Raw genomic sequence first — 20,774 nt, 5'->3', positions numbered from 1 at the left:
AGTAACATGCATGATGAAAAGGAGGCTGAACTGGGAAGAGCAACAGAAAATGTTACTCCTTATTTAAATCTGCATGTCAAAAATACTTATCCTGTAACATAAATTGAGGTCTCCTCTAGCTAATCAGGATTCAGAGATGTTGGTTGGGAGAATTAATTTTTCACTAATTAGTCATCAGTGGTGGTTGGCCCTGCAGATAATAAATTGCTTGTGTCTTTCTGTTTCTTACTAACCTGCTGTAAAATTCTACATGAAGCTTTTAAATCTACAGAAAGTAGAATAAGTTAGTGAGGTCTTGACTGTGGCAAAGACTTCATACGTATTTTTTTTTTTTCCTTTTGCTTTTAGTTGCAGTTTAGTTTTGGAGCCAGATATTGAAATTGGCTCCTTTTGTTGCTGAAGAAGCATCTTTCTATCAGTGTATCCCAGACACTGAAACGATGTCATCTATGTTTAACTCGTGCTTTTGTAGATACTGTGCAGAAAATAATCACTTCCAGTTATTAAGGTTGTTAAATACCACATGACGTTATTATTTGGGCAGAAGCCAGTAATAGGAAGTAGATGAACATTGGTAGGGCTAATGATGATGATCAGAAGCTTCGTTGCTTCAGTCACTCCGAACTTGGCTGGAAAAAGTGTGAAGTGCATGCATCTATGGTAAGAACTCAGCCATAAATAAAAGCAGCCTCCTCTGGAGAAGCAAATTCTAGTAGTTGGCAGTGATACTGATTGCTGTCGTCCATTTCTCTCTGCAAGTGTTGGATTCCACCTCTGTGACAAGCGCTTCCTCTGCAGGTACTGGGGAATTGTATTCTTCTTTGAGCTTCTGTGCATTTAAACTTGATTATATTAAACTCTTTTTACTACAAAATGAAATTTTCCTTGATTGAAGGCTTTTGAATATGAACCCAGAGCCCTGATTTCTACTGATGGTACTGTTATGAAATTAAGAAGGCAGGTAAAGCAGAGCTGAAAATAAAGCCCTTACGTGTGTATATGGTATTTTAATTATTAATATGCTAGAAAGCACTTCTATTTATAGGGCTTTGAATATACTTGAAAATAGGAGTCAGTTATATTACACCACTAGATGTCTATCTAGTGTTGGATTGAAGTTGAAGTTTTTATGTGGTTAAAAGAACAGAAATGGAACGAGTAAATTTTTAGTTTGGCTCTGCTTTAGTTACAAGTGTGACTGGAATTGCTTTGGTTAATTTTGGTTTTTGAAGTTGTCTTCACTCAGTCACAGTAATCTAGATTTGTTTTTTGCAGTCAAACATCCAGTATCCAGACTGGCCAGAAGTTTTGGGTCCTCCTGTCATGTGTTCCCCCCCCAATGCTGGAGAAATAGCAGTATGAAATACAAAATCGTGTTACTGTAATTCTGTTGATAATATATTTTTTAATAGCACTGTTTCAGCAGAGATTGCAGTCTGACAAAATCTTGTAAATCAGTTTCCTACAAGAATTACTATGATTCTCTAAAAGTAAAGAGTTCTTCCTTACACAGTTAAAACACTGGCTCTCAACTTTATAGACTGTAATTTGTGGCATCTGTTCAAAAGAAAATTGGTCACTGTGATAAGAGACTGTGATCCTAACTGTGGAAAGAGGGAAGTGAGAAATGGATGTTGATTGCAATGTTATTCTTCACTTTTGTAGTTAGTAAGCACACTTCTTTTGGGAATTGCATCTGCTTGTTCATTCTTCTGACTGTTGACTGGGAAAAGAAGCTTAATAATGAAATAAAACTTAAAATGAAAGTTTGAGTGGAAGGCGCCAATGACACTGAACTATTGCATTAAGTAAGAGATCGCCACATGATACTTATGTGTATATGTAATTATTAAAATACATCACAGTCTGATGTAATCTTGTATAAAAAGTAAGAAGAATTTCTGCAGTGAGTTATGGTAGGGTGGCATTTCCCAATTTACTCAAAGTATTCATAGGTTGATGATCACTCTTTGAATTTAGCAATCAGAGGATTGTAGAAAATGTTAAATCCTGAAACTATTGCAGTCCTCCCCCCCGCCCCGCTTAGATGTCAAAGGCACATGCTGTGCTTTTTGAAGGAGTCTGCAAAACTTGGGTTTGGTTTGTATGAAATTTTGTAACAAATTGACCAAGCAGAGCCAGAGTCTCTTCTGCTTTCTAAAAGAAGCTAATATTAAAAATGTTATGGATTGCAGTAGGGAGAGGAATACAGGTATTCAAGTCCCACACGTGTGCGGACTGATGTGTTAAGATTTCATGAGTGTGTTGAATTCAGGTGAAATGTTGAGTACGTTGATTGACTTCGCCAGAGACAAGATTTCTCATTTTAGGGACCAGTAGGAGAGAGTAATGTAACTGTGTTTTATAATCAAGAGTCTAGCTGGAATCGTTAGTGCAAAAGTAAATTGTTAAATGCTACTTTCTTTCAAATGTGACATGACAAGTGGGCTAACAATAGATTTAGTACAATATAAAAGTGAAATGTAATTCTTGTGTTCTCTTTCACTTATTTATGTTGACCTGAAGGGTTACTCTGTTGTGCACCAAAAGGTATGTAGCGTGCTGGTCAGTATAGTCTTTGTGATTTAGTTCAGTTTCTTGCCATGGGTTATCTCCTCTGTCTTTTCTTCTTTTATCGCACTCGCTGTCTACTTCTTAATGCTAATTTTCTCTATTCAGTAAATGAATTACAATAGATAGGTATATGCAACAGTATCTTATTAAAAGCTAGGTTGTCACTTAACAGCAATCCTTTTCTTTGTGTGTGCAGCATTATACATCGAGAATGTGCTCTGGAGTACACTAGCACCTGAGCACTGATAATTTCTGGCTATTAACATCCCATGTTAATCCTCAAAATTGCTGAAAGTAATCAGAACAATGAACATAGCCCTAGTTAGTTTTCTCAATTCCAAGAGCAGAAAGGTTCTAAAATAGATGCTCAAATGCATCTGTCATCTGTTGATAAAAATTTCGGTAAAGAAAACAGTATTCTTTAGAGGAGAGCAAATCCTTTCCAGAAGCAACTCCTAAAGGGTTTATATTAGCTGATTTTTTTGTTTGTTTGTTTTTGAAGAAAAAGACTATGCATTGGGAAGTGAGGGGGGCTTTTTTTAAGGTGCTCTTTATTTTCTCACTTCCGATGAAGGGATTTTGATTAGTTGTTAATTAGTTGTTTGATTAGTTAATAATGTTACTTGCAAGAGACTTGAATTTGATCAAGCAAGTCCTTTACTGAAACAGCTTGTTACACTGTAAGATTTTTATTCCCAAGGAATTATAAATTTAAAGCTTTATACACATTCCTCATTGTGAAGGGTTGGCTTCAGCTAGCAGCCAACCTCGTGCACTTCCACCCTCACAGCAGGACAGGGCTGGAGGAGGAACAGAGAAAATAGGAAGAACAGGAGTGCGAGAACTTATGGGTCAAAATAAAGACAAGGAAATCATTCACCAGTTACTGTTGTTGGCAAAACAGACTCCACTTGTGGAATTTCAATTTATTGCCCGTTAATGTAAACATTTAATGACTGATTTGGGCATTGGAAAACACTTTGCTTCTCCCTTTTTCCAGGCTTAACTTTGCTGCAGGCATCTCGGTTCCCTCCTTGTTATTGACACAGGTTACACTTAGTATATTTAGTGGTGCTGTAAGTGATGCAGGAGTTAGGGGCTGGTATGTAGCATTTTTTTTTGCTTCACTGCTCCTTTTTTTTTTTCCCCCTCTTTTCTGCTGCTGCTCCCTTTTCCTTACTTGTTTCCTGTGTTCTGATGTAGATCCTCCACTGGCTGTAGTCCCTTCAGGGGTGTACCTGCCCCAGCGTGGGTTGCTGTTCCTTTGAGCTTGTACCTGTTCCAACATGCAGCCCTTCCTACTCTGACCTTATTGGTCCTTTGGTACCCTCCACTGGTTCTCTCAGTGTCAGCTTTTTTCTGCATTTTCTTAAATCTCTTTTCATAGAAGTGTGACAAACTTTGGCTCAGCTTTGGCCTGCACTGGGTCCGTTGCCAAACCAACTGTGTCTGACACAGGGTAGCCTCATACTTCTTCTCACAGAGGCCACCCTTGCAACCCCACCACCACTACTAAAGTTGGACTGGATTAGTTTTGCTATTTGATTTTACACATTTAAAGCACAACTGAAGACAAGATTTGCGTTGGGGGATACTGAGGTTCATGGAGAGTTTAGGTTCCCATTCCAGGGTTACCCTGTGCTATTTGCAGTGAGTGTACCCTGACGTGAAGGTTGTGGGTTAAACTTAATCCACAGGTGCAGAAGGGAACAGTCTCTGCTGCCTAAGCTGATGCCGAGTCACACGGGGGGGGACCTTTTTTAAAATCCCAGTTGCAATGTGTCGGTGAGCAAGGAGATATAAGTTAGAACCACTGATCCCAATCTTACATTGCAGTCAAGCTTTGATCAGTCTCTGGGATTTGATAGCATGTTTAATCCTTCTAATAGATTGAAAAAATAACAAAATGGGTTGAATTTCAACTTTCAGCTAAGCATGGAAATGCTCGATAATGGGGAAACTTTGAAGAAAATTCATAACATTTGGATTTAATTAAAAACATTAGCTCAGTGGACTATGGGGAGACTGATTTTCTTGGGAAGTCCTTGGGATCGCAGTAATGGTCTCTGTGGATCCCAAGTAAGCTGATTTGATGGAAGACTGGATAGCTTATCCTCCTGCTGATACTGATTATGAGGTTGATTCGTAAACTTTGTCCTGCAAACTTCCTTACTCTTTTGTTTAATATGCTTACTCTAATTAAGAAAAAAAGTTTTGCTTTAATTAAAAGGATGCTTCTTCAATAAAGTAAATTCTTATATAATTTATTCAAATATCCATACTCTTTATTACTGTCTTTCAGGGCCAGCAAGACATTGGATGGTCAAAGATCTCTTTCCTACGCGAATGAACTTCATTACTGTACTAATGACATTGGACTTCATTTTGGAGATGCCATTTTGGTGAAAATGTTTTCATGTCCTTATGCTATAGAATCTAGGTGCAAAGAAGAAATGTATATGAGGGAGTGAGGAAAAACTGCTCAGAATACACGTAGTGGGAGGATGCCTAGGAATTGCTCCAAGACCATTTTGATCCATCTTGGTAATTGTCACTCTACTGAGACAGTTTGTCCTCATGAACTGGTACGGAGAACTGATTTGATAGCATTTGGAGTAAATACCAAGCCTGCATCTTCAGCTTTCCCCAGTCTTTCCCCCTATGCATAAATACACTTGTGCTGAGCCAGCAAGTGACATGATTTGTTTGAGTTTGTGTTTTTGCAGCAGGTCAGACACACTGTTGTAAGCAGGTAAGTAGACAGGCAGGACGCAGATCTCACAACCTGTGCTAAAATAATGCCATTTGCACTGCATAGGAATGCAGCAGGAAAAATGACACAAGCCTTGGGGCCACAAATGTGTATGTATTGGTGGACTTCATTCAGTTGTTACATATACTAAGCTTTTACTTGAAAATTTAACTAGGAATACATTGTTCATGCAAGTAAGTGTTTACACAGCTGGAACAAAAGAAATTAGATGTACGCTACATTTGTGTCACTTAACCGTAACTCTCCAGCTATTAATAAAAGAAGCATGCCAAGAAAAGCAGTTTCTCAAATGAAAAGTCAGCTATTATTCTCCTTCTGTAAGTAACCAGGGTCTCCCTTTAGTCCTGTGGGACCATTGTGCAATATAGAACTGTGTGCTAAAATAACACTTGAGAAGAATCTAGTATGTAGTGGGTTTTATCATCCTTGTCATTACAGGATGTCTGCTGTGAATTACCAAAATAAAATGGGTGAGTACAATCAGAAGGAACTAAGGACAGAAGAACGTTACCTGGAAATATCACTTCCAGTCTGGCTATCATATCCTGTAGCCTTTCCACCTGGTGGTGCCTTTCCATGTGACTGGGTCATTTTTATTGCATTTTTACTTATGCATTCAATGTTTTAAGCTTTAAAGCCAATAGGATATTAATTTGGTTTTCAGTGAAATAATGTTTACCTCACGACTGAGTGAACAGAAGGATGATATGAAAAAGTTCCTCAGAACTAAGACAGTTCCTCGCTTTATTTTTTAAGTACTGCGGCAAGGAAGCTGGCACTGAATGTGGTCTGGAAACCAGAACTGGCACCTCCAGCAGTATTGGTAGATGAACACTTTTTTGCCTGTTTTGCTGCCTAGAAACAGACAAAGGAGCAGTTTAGAGCTGGAACAGGAGCAGTCTGGAAGTTATAACTGTTTAGGACAAAATCCCCAGTGTTCTTTGCAGGAAATTGTCTTTCTGCTCTGTTTTACAAGTGACTTGTACACATGCCTTTTTAAAGTGGACCATACTATTAGAGCTTAACTTTGGGTTCTCTATGATGGTCTTAAACCTGAGTTCTGAGAGGAATTCTTGTGTTCTGTATGATGATAAATTTGTCAGATCCTTGGTTAGCAAAAATTTTTCAAATTATTTTAATTGATATGACCAAATGTCCCTCTAAATGCGTACTCAGTTGCCTTTTTTTCCATCAGACGGAATGGTAATTTTGCACTTAGAAGTCTTTCTGTACCTTTCATTTAGCCCTTTTACCCCGCTCTGTGGTTGGGTGAATCTGCTGAGCTACTGCTGGTCTCTGGAATCACTGCTACTTTACTGCACTGGGGACATGGGGATTTGATCACATGGGAGGAAGAAAAAGAGCAGGAAAAAGAACAGGTCTTTTGAAAGGTCTGTGTTGTCCAATCAAGTTCTCCTGTAATCAGAGGCAACTATGCAAACATTACTGCTGCTTTCTCTCTCATATGACACTCTGTGATAAACTTTGGTTCTTCGATAGATCAGAATCCTCAAACTATGTCACAAGAACAGAAGTAAAAAAAAAAAAAAACAACAAACAAGCAAAATAAATGTTTAGGTGAGAGTGATATGGGTTATGAAACACTAGAGGGAAATAAAAAAAGTCAGGGTTTGGAGTTGCGAATGTTTTATTAACTTATCTTTATGTGCCAATCAAGTGGGAAGTATTCCAGTTTATATAAGAGAGCTCAGTAAACCCTCTGTTCTCGGGAACATTGCAAAGGCCATTTTGCCAGATGTTCTAATTTCCTTTCTTTTGTATGAAAACTAGTGATTGCCCGAGGAGGAAGATGTATTTCCATAAAAGATAGGGGTGTCTTTGAGGATTTTTTTTACATGTCCTCTGGTTGAAATCCCTATTATTGTTGCTAAATACCAAAAATTGCTACAGCAAGGTTTGACTTCAGTAATTACCTATGTCAGAAGCCAAGACTTTAGAGATCATGCAGAACATGTAGCCATAAATTTTAGAATACTTTCTTCACTGTTAAAGCTGTAGAGGTTTTACTTTTTACATGTCTTGTTTTGAAATACTCAGACTTCTTGATATCTGTAGTAAGACGTACAATTAATCAAATGGAAATATAGTTTAATAGCTCAATGTATGTTCTTCTAGACAGTGCACATGCATTTGGATCAAGACCCTAAAGACATGATGAAGATTTGATTCAGTGGAATGAAAATGTAATGATGCAGGGATAGCATGGTAGCGTGTAGGTAAGGGCAGCTGAGTTTTCACCATAAGCCTGAGTTTGTTCCCTTCACAAGTAATCACACAAAAATTGCATTTGACTCAAAACCTACCCACAACAACAATGAAGTGAGCCTGCTTATTGCTTCTGATGTCCAGCCCCTGTGTTGCTTCAGTCTCTGATGTACCTTAATGTTTCCACCAATGTATGCAAAAGGAAACCAGGCTTCAAAGAGACCTAGTTAAAAGCATTGCTATTTATCATAGAAAACTACTATATTATTGGTTTTTCTTTTGACCCAGAAAAAGATACTGTGCTTTGAGTTTGAGTTGAATAAAGACTGATCTTGCATTTAATTATGAAAGGGTATGCAGATGCAGTGATTTGTTAGACTGGAATGGGTTTATTCTTACAACTCAGTCTTGACCGAGCATTTTAGTAAGTTATTTTTTAAGAACATACTAACTTTATTAATACAGAGTATTAATTCATCTCTTGCTGCAATGCAGGTATAAAGCTCCCTGTAATGATATTCATGTGGTGCAGTTCTCTGAAACTAAACGACTCTCTGTTTTCCTTCTGCTTGAAACAGGTAACCACCTAAGACATCAGACTGCTGGCATGGTAGCTCATCTGTATTAGAAACGGTGGGAATTAGTTTTTCCAGCAGAAATTCCAGAGAATTTCATTCTCCCAATCTTTCATTTTCTTTAAAACTAGCCTTCTAGACATGTGGTATAAGCCTGTGCACAAACAGACCAAAGTCCCTTGTAGCAGGCAGTGTTTTGTATTAGCTTTATTTAGTAGGATAAATAAGTTTGGTGCTATCAACTAATGGGATTAGGTCATCTCGTCAGTGCCAGCTACCCAGTTCTGTATGAGTAGACATTTGTGTTCCCCAGTTTTGTTGCTGTTCTTTGACAATGTGCGTTAGCTGCTGGAACTACCATGGAGCCATGAGATGTCGCTGCAGGGTTGAAAACTGAGCCAGTGATATTTGTAAGAAGTTAAAAAAAAAAAAAAAGGTCAGTTTTAAAATGTGTTTTTATGAAGAACTTTCACCTTCCCTTGCTGATGTATCAAATATGATTTTCCTAGGGAGTGAGGATTTCTTATCTGAACAGGATTAAGGCATCATCTGTGTATTCTGATACCATGAATGTGCCACAGGTGGTCCAGGAACTTTTTCAGGTATTCTGCAAATAGATATAGTTTGAATGATCCATGGAGAAGGGCAGATGATCAGTAGTGTCAGTCCCATACACTGACCAGTGAGTCCCCTACGTGCCAGGTACAGGAGACATTAGCAAAGCATACTGTAGTATTTGATACCTGCAATCAGTTGTTCAATAAAATGCACAATAAAATAGAAGATGTGCTGCAATGCTAATTTAACCTGCTGCAGCCAGTGATAGGTCTGACATGCCTTTGGAATGAAACGGGTAGCGGATGAGCCTTTATTTGTCTTTTAGGACCATGGAGTGTAAATGATGGTGCATCAGGCTGATGAAACTAAACATCACCCTTTCAGGTGAGGTTTGCCTTACAGCCAACTGTTTTTTTTTTTTTTTTTCACGTTCCTACCTTGAGGTGTGTGTAGAAGAGCCCAAGGTGCCATCTTGGCTTTGCAAGTTAGCCAGCAGCTAATTGCAGTGACAACGAGGTTTCTGATGTGGGTGTACTCACAACATTTAATTGTGTCCTTGTAGGTTAATTGAGGCTGTGCTGTGGCTGCCTTCACGCCAATTTTTTTTTTTTTTTTTTTGGTATTTGGTGTCGGATTTATTTTAGAAAGCTGTCTGTAGTGTTGCCAGTTCAAGCCTGTATCAGTGTGTGTTTTGATTTGTAGGAAACTGGCATTTAGTGGATGGGTTATAGGTCTGCCTCTCCACCTCTGATGGACTGGTATCTTGTAATTTACAGAAAATAAAGAAGATAGTTTTTCCGTTATCCTATAATTTATCCTTGCTTTTATTTATTCCATAAATAGGGTTTATGAAATGAGATGAAATTATAGTAGAGGCTTTACCACCTGGAGTTTATCAGGTGAGTTTAACGATGCAACTCTGACTACTAAACTGATGCTCTTGCTGATATTTTTAAATTTATTTTAAGATTGAGCTGTCTAAAATAAAGCACCCATGGAAGACTCAGGCCCTATCTTCACGTGCATTTGCATTATAAGTGGCACGTGTATGTGGGCAAAAACTGCCCTCTGAGGCAGATGGAGAAGTTAGTAAATGACAGAATTTTTACTTTCTCTGGTCTGTTCACACCTGTGCTTATTGTCAGGTAAACCAATACACTTTCTATCCAACTTAAAATATGCATAATTTATCACTTTCAGGTGCTGGATTGATGTGTTTTCATCCTGTCCATTGATTAAAAAAATATAAAATAATTACACATTTAAAGGTATACTCTGGGGTTAAAGATTCTGATGCAGATCCTGAACAGTGTTGGGCAACTGCTGTGTCAGCTTTTAAACTTCTTAGCAGAATCTTGAGCAGATTCACCTCATTTGGTGTGACCTCTCATTTGTTGCAAAAACACTGCAGAAAGAGAGCACAAAAAATTGCTTAAATGTACTTCCTTGAGCATATATACTGCAAGTGTTTGTGTGTCTACCTTGAAAGCTGTTTTCATCTGAGTTCTGCACAGTTTCATGAAAAAATGTGGTGGTGTCAATTGAGTATGAAAATACTGGACTTGCGTAAGTGCACCTGTGTGAACATACAGCCAGGAGAAGCTTGTTTCAATCAGAGATAGTGTATGTTTGCTGTCATTTAGTCCTTTCTTGCAGCATATTTAAATTTTTTAAGTGGATTAGCTAGTTTGTTTCGTGATCAGCCCTCAGGATTGTAAATTCAGTGGTAGTGTTGCCAATGGCATGTAAATTTCCAAATTTAATTTGACAGTGATGACAGCACTAGTTTAAATGGATTGAGTATGTAGATAATAAAAGAAGAGTTACAAAGAAGGACAAGTTAAAATTTGGGGCCTTGAATTGATTTCATAATAGGATTCTTTACTCAGGAAAATGTTAGAAGCACTGAACACCATAATTTGACTTCCTGCTTTTTCTGGCTCATCACAATAAATTTCCTTGTTTTGCATCTCTGTAATCCAAAAGGAGAAGACTTTATATCACTTGTCATCTCACAGAGGCTATCATGCTTCTGCCAGCAAACTGAAATTAATGCATCTTTTAAAATTAAAACCATTACATCTTCTCTAAAAAAATCAAACAGTGCAATTGCCCTGTTACTTGCTGTGCTGTAATCCACATTGTGTAAAGCTCCTTGTAATGGAAACAGGAATAGATTCACCAGAAACATTAACCATGTGGTCTCTGTTCCAGCATTAGCCTTGCTTACAGTGGTATTACTAGCTCTGCGTTATGGCTGCATTTCATCCTGGTTTTTTTACTCCTTTTTTGGTTACTCTGTTCAGAAGGGATGGACTCTCTTACTAAATCTCTCTTTCACTGGAAACAAACCAAAAGATCCCTCTAGTACCTTGAAGTAGTGTGGCCAGTAGAGTCACTTTTACAGTAGTTGGTCATTGCCAGGGCTGGGCAGCCTAAAGTGCAATAGCTTTTCTTTTTCCTTCAAGGAAAGAGATTACTGGAGAGGTTGGAATGAAAGCCCCATCTGTACGCCAGATCCTTATCTACTGTAAATTGTGGTATTGAAGTCAGTGGCGCTTTGCTGAATAATATCCCAAGGAATATGTTGGATAGGAAATAAATTGGGAAAAAAAGTGAAATTGCTGCCTGTCTTTCCTGAGACAGCTGATTGCTATAAAACAGAACAAAAAGTGTGTGGGTTTTGAGACTCTGTGATACAAACAAGATGTTTCCTGGAAAAGAAAAACCATAAAAAAAATAAAAGAAAAGCAGCTGTAGGTTAAAGCAAGTTGAAAATAACGTGAAAAACTGAGGAGAAGTCAGAGTGCAGGGAGGGGAACAGGAATACCAAGGCACAGCTGGAGCCGAACCTGGCTAGGGATGTGATAAAGAACAAGAAGGGTTTCTTCAGGTACATAGGGCAACAAAGGAAGGGAAAGAATCTGTACCCTCTGTGATGAGAGAAATGGGAGACTTGTATACAGTTGACATGGAGAAAACTAAGGTACTCGACCTTTTTGCCTTGGTCTGTGTCAGTAAGTACTCTACCTATGCTGCCCAATTCACAGAATCCAAAGGCAGGGACTCGGAGAATGAAGTACTGCCCACCTTAGGAGAAGATCAGGTTTGAGACCAGCTATGGAACCTGAATGTGCACAAGTTTGAGAGCTGATGAGATGTATCCGAGGGTCCTGAGGGAACTGGCAGATGAAGTTGCTAAGCCGCTATCCATCGTGTTTGAAATGTCATGGCAGTCCGGTGAAGTTCCCGCTGACTGGAAAAGGGGAAACATAACCCCCATTTTAAAAAGGTGAAAGAAGGAGGATCTGGGAAACTACAGGCCAGTCAGTCTCACCTCTGTGCCTGGCAAGATCATGAAACAGATCCTCCTGGAAACTATGCTAAGGCACATGGGAAATAAGGAGGTGATCTGTGACAGCCAATGTGGCTTCACTAAAGGCAAATTGCAACTGACAAATTTGGGGGCTTTCTACAATGGAGTTACAGCATTGTTGGATAAGGGAAGAGCACCTGGACTTGTGCAAAGCATTTTATACTGTCCCACACAACATCCTTCTTTCTAAAATGGAGATACATGGATTTTACAAGTGGATCACTTGGTGCATAGGTGGTTGCACTCAAAGAGTTGCTATCAATAGCTCAATGTTGGGGTGGAGACTATTGATGAGCGGTGTCCCTCAGGGATCTGTATTGGGACTAGTATTATTTAGCATCTTTTTCAGGGACGTGGACAGTGGGATTGAGTGCACCCTCAGCAAGTTTGTGAGTGGCACCAAGCTGAGTGGTGTAGTTAATAGCAAAGCAGGAAGGGATGCCATCCAGAGGGACTTTGACAAGCTAGAGAGGTGGGCCTGTGTGAACCTTCTGAAGTTGAAGAAGATCAGAAATCTTTTCGGATTTTTATTTATTCATGCAAGTAATACCTATTGAATTAAATTGTGATGGACCTATGTAAAGTTATGGACAGCTTGACCACTGCTGTTCTGCTAGTCAGTATGTTTTAAATTTTTCCAGGTAATTTTTTTTTTTTTTAAATGGATGAATTTCTAATTTCCTCATGAAGTAATCAACAGTTTGAATTTCTGGAATACAACGTGTTCGTTGACTGCAAATATCTGGGATTTTTCTTATTAGCTGTTGACAGAAATACTATTCCTAGAAGCTTTCTGTGAGCTTGAGCAGAACATAAGTGAGTTCTTGATTTTTGTTATACTGCTTGTTCTTTTTCTTCTTGTTGGTTATGTGGTTTTTCTTTAAGTGTTCCGGCATGCGGCTATTACGTATATTGTGTCCTGAGACTAGATTAATTAGTAGGGAGTGGGAAGGCAGGACATCTTTTCTTAAATGCTGCATTTGATGAGTACATTATAAAAAGGTGGCAGGGAACAACATAACCCCTATGGAAAAAGTTCTGAAGTGTTGTACTCTTCCATCCCCCATCCATTAATTAAAGAATCCAAAGGAAAGGTTGTAACCAGATGTAGCTGTATATATAGAACTGGTGAGCACAGGCTTGGTGTACTCTATATGTGAGAAGATATCTAGGAAGACTCTTATTTTTAATACCATAAAAGGTTAAGTATTTTTAATTAAATTAACTTCCTTTTCTCTTTGAGATTTAGACTTGTGCACTCTCCCCTTCAGGAGTTTTGCCTTCAGTCATTATCTCTGATCTGGGCAAGTGAGCCTTCAGTGTTTTCCTTCCAGTTGAAGTCCGAGACATCTCAAATGTTTCTGCAGCATGTACAAGTGTTTTTCTTACCTAGAACAAGTCTAGCTATGTTTGGGTACATAGTTGCTGCTGTCTCCCAGCATGACCAGATGGTACTGGGATCCACTTCCATGCTCAAGTTTCAGAGGATCCTAAGAGCTCTGCTTTCAGTGTTTGGAAGTAATTAACATATTTTAAAAGGGGACTCAACTGCAGATAAATTATCAGTATGTCACTATGTTGGGCAATACAGGGTGTAAGATTTCACTTTTTTTAAGCATTCTTGACACCAGACGAAGTAAGAAGCATTTATTTAGAAGACCTTTTGCAACTGAGCTGAACCTACAACCTTCTGATGCAAAATTAGAATGTAGAAACATAATTGCTCATGTAAGAATTCCAATTTGTAAATAACTAAGGGCACATGATAGTTTTGAATTGAGGCATTGGTCTGGAAATCTTCGTAGCGCTCAGGGAAAAAACAGTGATGCTATATTTGTTGTTTTCTTTTGTGTGGTCCTAAGGAAACAGAAGATTCTTTTTGTAGATGATGCTGTAGGGCCAAATTCCATGACTGACTTCCTGTGCATATTCAGTATGAACCAGTGTTTAATTGTATCTTACCTCAAATATTTTTCCTACATCAGTTTTCAAGTGAGCATGATAAAGGGGCCTTGTGGATTTAAAAAAAAATAATAGTGAAGGAGGTTATGTGCACAATTCTTGCTAGATTTTTTGTGACAAAAGGGCTTTGAAGGAAGAAAACTCAATATTTCAGTACTTCTCTAGAGACTCAGATGATATTCATGCATCTTCCAAGGTAGTCCTGTGTAATGCCAACTAATTATATATCACAGACTTTTCACAGGTAGTCTGTAATTGTGTGTTCTAGGAGTCTGGGATTTTATGGGTTTTGTTTGTTTGTTTGTTTTTTGTATTGGGGTTTGTGGTTTTTTTTATCTGCATACCTGATTTTTATTTTTATTTCTTTGTGCTGAGTACACTGTATTAGGAGATACTTTTGTTCTTAACAGCTATGCTACGTGGATTCCCTCTGTAAAATGAAACAAAAAGCACCCTCATTTTGCAAGTTTGATATAGCTCATTTTAGTGTTTAAAAGTTTGTTATTATAGTATTTGCAAAAAATCAGTGGACATTGCTTTTTGAGAAAATGTGGTACTTTGAGGGATGCCTAATTATTTTGCAATTAATTTTCCTTCAAGGAGAAATTGGAATTTTTGGCTCTTACTTTGGTTCATCGTGAAGCTGTATTTTAAAGTTCCTTAGCTGCTTGCAAACATTTTTTTCCTACTAGGAGCTCTAATGTAGTGATGCTGTTTCTGAAGATTATCAATGAATATCAATGCATATGCATTAACTTACATTATATCTAGTGCATGGTGAGTATCACAAAAGGCATTTTCTAAGTTACCTGCATAAGTACTCTAGAGACCTGAGAAAGCATCAGCTTTCTACACTCCTAGCATTTACTTTGTTTTGTTTTCACCATGTGGCAATATATAAAACATGCTGTTTAATTTTCATTGCTTCTGCAACAGCTGTAGTTGTAAAGATGATAAAGCTACTCATCTCTGATTTGCCTGCATACAATCATTTACATAATTCCACACATTCAAATCCAAATGCAGTCAAACAAATCCGCTTCATTTCAGTGAATAAGCCAAGTGCCTTTGGATAAACAAAATTTATTCCAAATAATTCAAAATAAAATATGCACCTAAAAATAATATTAGAGTGCTTCAGAAATGTGTATGTAATATCCTTGGGCTAAAATCTCTACTTTATTGATATTACAAAGACGTTTCATTTGACAAGGCATAAGCTTTGAACTAATTGGTACTTTGTGTGGTCTGCAGTAAGGAAAGACAGGATGAGAAAAGGTGTGTTGCTTTTTCAGTTTTCCAACAATTATGGCAATGAGAAAAGCACTGGAAAGTTTCAGAGAAGACATTAAAATGAACAGCATCTTGCTTTCTTTATTTCTTTTTACAGGGTATATATTTTTTGCATCTTAGTGAAAGCTTGGTTTAAATCTTATATACTTTAAAAGACTAAGCAATTATAAACCTAGAACTGGCAAGAAAGAGGAGATGTACCTCACATTTGTAGCTACAAAATGACAGTTTTCCAGTTGTTTTCAAGGCAGAACTTGTGAAGATGCTCACAAGCAAAAGTCTCAGTTCTTTCTTGTTTCAGGTCTTCCTGCTATCAAAAGTGGTAGATTCTGGTAAAACTGCATAATTTTCAGTGTTAGAACTGAGAAGACAATTAGGTTCTTTTAGCCAAGTGACGTTAGCAGAAGTTTTACATCTATTGACTATTGCAAGGTTACAATTTTCTTACACAAAGCTTTTATAAAACAAGAACCTGCATCGTGCCATCATCAATAAGCTCAGTTCGTTAGCATCCTATTTCAAAGGTACACCTAGGGTGTGTTAGTGGATAACATACTGGTGGTTCAAAAACTTCTGTAACATTACATGTAAATTGTTGCCCTCAATTTTGAATTCCCCACTTTGTGTTAGTTCAACATGAGGTGACTTACACTATTTCTATTCTAAAGCAAGACTTTTTATAAAAAATAATCTGTTGCAGATGAGAATGGATTTGAGTACTTACTCCTGTGTATAGGATGCTTTCCCACTCAGTATTCCTGGGAGCAAGAGAGTCACATCTGCTACTTTTGTTAAGCACTTTTGGCTTTGAGAAGCTGCTTTCATGAATGAAATGTTTGTGTTTAGTTCACTTAATATCCTTTGCTAAATGAATCAGTGAAGCACATATGGGTAAAGTTGATATTCTTAGCCTTTATGCTGTTCACATTTGTCTACTTTCCAGCCAAAGGAACTGGCAAGGATGTGACAAATTGCTTGTATCATCCTCCGGGTTTAGCTGGCCCATTTTACAAGGCCTGTCAAATGGTTTTGGTTTCCTGCTTCAATGGTTTTTATTGGTCACCTTTGTATTCTTTTCTATAAGCAAAAAAACTTGATCCTCAGTACTGCCATGATACTACATGTCTAATGCTAAGTAGGTCTACAGCCAGGACTGATAAGAAAGAGAGAAGAACAACAATAACAGATGCATATCCTGCTCCATAAGGACTTTCTGATTTGGGAAAAGTGCTCCTCCTACCAAGGCGCTCTTTTGACCTCCTTTATTCCCTTTCAGTAAATCTCTTAGTAGGACGCAAACTCAACTTGCTGTGAAATACAGGTATTGATTATAATCCAAATTATCATATGAAGTCCCCTTTTGCCCTTTTATCGAAGCTAAAAGCCAAAATGGTTAGGAGTTTGAAAGCGAACTTGTTCTGTGTCAGAATGGATCATTGCTAGGTAAAAACTCATTTAAAAAGGTTAAGAGACTCTTCAGTTTCACAGCTCCATTTACAGGGTTTGATTTATCAAATTCTTTGCCCCATCTGGGATGAAAGGTGAAATGTAACATTCAGCCTGACTTCTTTTTTGAGGAAGCTGAACCAGAAGAAAAAGCCTAAAGCCATGGTCCTGCGTACAATAATGTTCATATTTTAATGACATCATGGGATACTTCAATTAACTTCAGCTGAATAGCCAGCTGTGGTCTTAGGCAGATGTGATAGGTATTCTGGTTAGATCTTATTTTCAACTAACTGGGTTTTCAGCTATTTGTTTTATTCTGTGATAAAGATTAGCTTTCTGGAGGGAAAAAACGGACTTTTCACTGAAGATTTCCCAAGAGCGAAGTATTGTGGGTTGGGGCAGGCAGAGCAGTTTCAGAAATTTTATTGTCTGAATCTTACTAATATTTTAGTTCTGATACCTAGCAGGCAGCAAGAGCAGCTCTGTGCTTGTCTGCCTGTTTTATTTATTCCTTGAGAAGGAGAGACCACAATGCACTGTGGGAAGTGCTGAACTAGGGGAAGGTGAGTAGATAGAGCAGGTCTTTAAAGGATGCTGAGAGTTCAGGTCCTGATCTTGAAGGAATATAAATATTTACTTAATACTTTGACTTCAGGAGGGGCTGCGTGGGTATGGTTGCTTCAGATAGGGAGACATCATAATTAGCTGGGCCCTCTGATAGATCCTTTTGTTTTGGGGATCATCTTGACTAAAAAGAGAAACTATAATTTTATTTTTAATTTCATTGTATGTTAAAAACTGTTTGAGGCTGCTAGGATACCAGGATCCATTTAAAAATGTCGCTCACGTGTACTCATTGCAATTTGTGCTGTTTACACCAGCAGGAAGATACAAGTGTGAATAATAATGAATATTTAAGGCTTACAGCATAATAACATGCTAATTATTTAGCTTTACTCAGATAAGAAAAATAGATGATAAGCTTATAAAAGGTGTGCTGAGTACTGAAGTGTAAAATTGTTGTGTCTCTCCATTCTTTAAAATGAAGTCAACAAGTCACCATCAGTCCCGCTAGCTCACAGACAGGCAGATGCCAATTCTAACGGTAAATGAAGTTGACTTCTTATGTCAGTTTTTCCACTTAAGACTGGGTGGGCTGGTTGTGCGCTTGTATGTACGTGTGTCTGTTTGTGGGGGCGTTTCTGTCCTTACAGCCACATCCTTTCCAGCTGTGTCTGCTTGCCCTTCTAAATGAAACCATTCTTTGGAACATCTTGATCACTTCATGTTCATCACATTGACTTCCTAAGTCAGGTAAGTCCTCCAGGGTCTCCTTACTTGAATCATTGTCTGGTAATATGATTGTACCTGGGATCATTAGGAAACTTTTCTTTTCTCTGAGAAACCTGCAGTGAGTAAAGCTGCAATTTTCTTCCTGAGTCATTTTAGTGCTAACAAAAAAAGAATATACTTGTAGGAAAAACTGCCTGCGGAGAGGAGATAACCAATAAAAAGATTTCTTCATTTGCATAAAGAGCTGACACATAGGAAATATTTTGCATTATTTTCACAGCAACATTTGTCCTTCTTCTGGTGTCGATGTGGTGAAAGTTCAGTATGTGGACATTTGAGGAGGGTAGGGAAGTGGCAGGATGGGACGAATTTCTCCTAGTTTTACTGTTTGGTGAAACCAAGAAGTTCCATAGATGGAATCCAGGCTTTAAATTTGCCCTACTGAGAGAAAAAGGGGATGGCTGAGGAAGGGGATAACTAATTGGGGCATATGAGCCGAAGCTGTCTGTCTGCTGCACTCCAGGATTTGGGCTTTTTCCAAAGACTTCAGAAGGAATGAAATCAGCATGTAAAAGTTGAAGAAATCTAACTGGAGTATTTCAGTAGGTAGGAGAAAGCTACATGATCACATTCGTTTGCGCTGGTAGAGATGGGATTTGAAGTTGTCACAAGAGAGTTTGTGTTCCTTCTCTTAGTATATGCAAACAGAAGAGGGAAAATATCCCCAAACCAGAGTATGCAGGGAGATCCAGCCTGCAACATGATTATAAATGATAGGTGAAAAACGAATGTTGCCTCAAAATCTCCATGCTCTTGATAGTGAGCTTAAGAAGTGATTAACTTCTTGACCGTGCATTTTGCTCTGGCAGCAAACATCTAGAGAATTACTTCCTTTTACCTACAGAAAACATTGAAGGAGCTGGAGATAAAATTGGGACGTGAGTTGATTAAAAAAAGACAAAAACAAAATACTGTTGCAAGCAGGTTTTGTAAAGCATTTAAAGAATTCAGGAGCACTGCTGGTCGTCTTCTTCCTTTGAGATTTATTGTATACATAGTGGTGGATCTCTGGGAGCAAATAAGGAAAAATGTTGGCAGTTAAATAAGCTTTAAAATATGTATTCTTTTATACAGTTGTCTAAGGGCTTCTAATAATTTTCATACTGTTGTCTCCTAAAATAGCATTAAAGTGGAAAGAACTCTTAGATTTTTGAGAATTGCTGTCTTAGCATCTTATATAGATTATGCATATATATATATTTATATAAATAACTACAGCATCTTTAAGTAGCTTATGTTAGGACCTTATATGTACTGTTTTATGTTCAAATAAGTTTGGGAATTAACATATCACTAGCTTAATACTCAGAATCGGTAATACTCTGTGACACTGCATGTTTCTGAATGAGTTTATTTGGGCTTTGATCCATAGTTTTTATGAGCTGTATGACATGAGTTTGCCTTTAAATTATTTCATTTTACTTAGCAAATAATGACAAATACACATAGAATGCATAAAGTACCTCTGTTTATGGAGTTCGTAGTGCATGATTGGAATTTCCTATGTGAAGATAAAGCAAAACAAATGGTACAAGTAGGGAAATTAGTCTCCACGTTTTTAAATTGCAGTGTCTCTGTATATTTAAAGAAGCTGCCCTATGCCAATAGTGGGTACTGAAGGGAAAGGTAAAAAGTGAGTGGGAAATAGGTTCCCATATGCACTCACTGTTTAGAAAGAGTGGGAGAGAGATTGCAGGTGTAGGGTATCTGACCCTATGAGCAGGGAACATTCTGGAATCGTGAGCTTGGAAGAAGCTGAAGGAGGCAAACAGAGATTACAGCTGTTAGAAGGTATGGAAATAGTTGCATAGTTCAACAGGCACTGACTATTGTGTATGGTTTAACAGTAAGAGCTAGACTTCGGTATGAAATTCAAATGTTTACATTTGTGAGGAAAGTCTAGCCCCTTGCTAAAACAGCAACTATATTTTGCTGATTTGACTGTTGGCAACCATATACACCCTGGAAGCGTGGTGATATTTTCACAAACTCAGTGTTTTGCTCTAAGAATCTCCACTACTATAACTAGTGGCTTTGGAAATCCTGGTAGCATTTTGCTTATTTGCCCTTGAATATATATGTTTCTAGCTGTGCCTAGAGATCAATGTGCAATTTATTAAAACCAGTTAGATCAACATGCTTGCTGCTCTTCTGGCACAATAATTGTGCTATCAAAGTCGGTACTGCATAATACCATAGTGCGAGTTAGCAATCATGATTGTTTTTATTTTGGATACCATTAAAATATTTAATTGTCTCAGTATAAACTTTTTGCTTGTAAATGTCTAAAAAACAGGCTGATGTCATAGAAGCATAGTAGTGAAAATAGATAACCAGGAATCAAATCTCTGACAAAGTGATCAAGGAGAACTCTTAAGTGGTTCAGTAACTACTAGGGATATATAGAGAAAAAATAATTCAATCCAAGGCAAAAGTTAATTGTGAAGATGATTGCAAAACTTTTTTTTTTTTTTGGCTATGGTTTCATATATGACATACCACAGTTTCTCTTACATTAGAAGCGCTTATTAAAGAAAACTGATGTGTGGGACATGAAGAAATCTACAAATTCCTTCTGTTGCATAGAGACCTTGGTTACATCTGGAATCTCTGTGTTACTGCTGTACTAATAATA

General features: G+C 37.9%; 1 protein-coding gene across 1 annotated transcript in view; it reads left to right on the top strand.

Annotated features, from left to right (window-relative positions):
- Nucleotides 1-8,665: 8,665 nt before the first annotated feature.
- LOC106885569 (collagen alpha-4(VI) chain-like) overlaps nucleotides 8,666-20,774 on the top strand; it is a 57,081-nt gene continuing 44,972 nt past the window's right edge. Inside the window, exons 1-2 of the mRNA XM_014937857.1 lie at nucleotides 8,666-9,090; nucleotides 9,550-9,605. The gene's annotated coding sequence lies outside the window, so the exon portion shown is untranslated. The remainder of the gene's footprint in view (nucleotides 9,091-9,549; nucleotides 9,606-20,774) is intronic.

The sequence above is a fragment of the Calidris pugnax genome, unplaced genomic scaffold (genome assembly GCF_001431845.1).
Source record: "Calidris pugnax isolate Ruff unplaced genomic scaffold, ASM143184v1 scaffold11, whole genome shotgun sequence".
NCBI lineage: Eukaryota > Metazoa > Chordata > Aves > Charadriiformes > Scolopacidae > Calidris > Calidris pugnax.
Note: the sequence above shows the minus strand (reverse complement) of the source record. Positions and strands in the feature narration are given on the sequence as shown.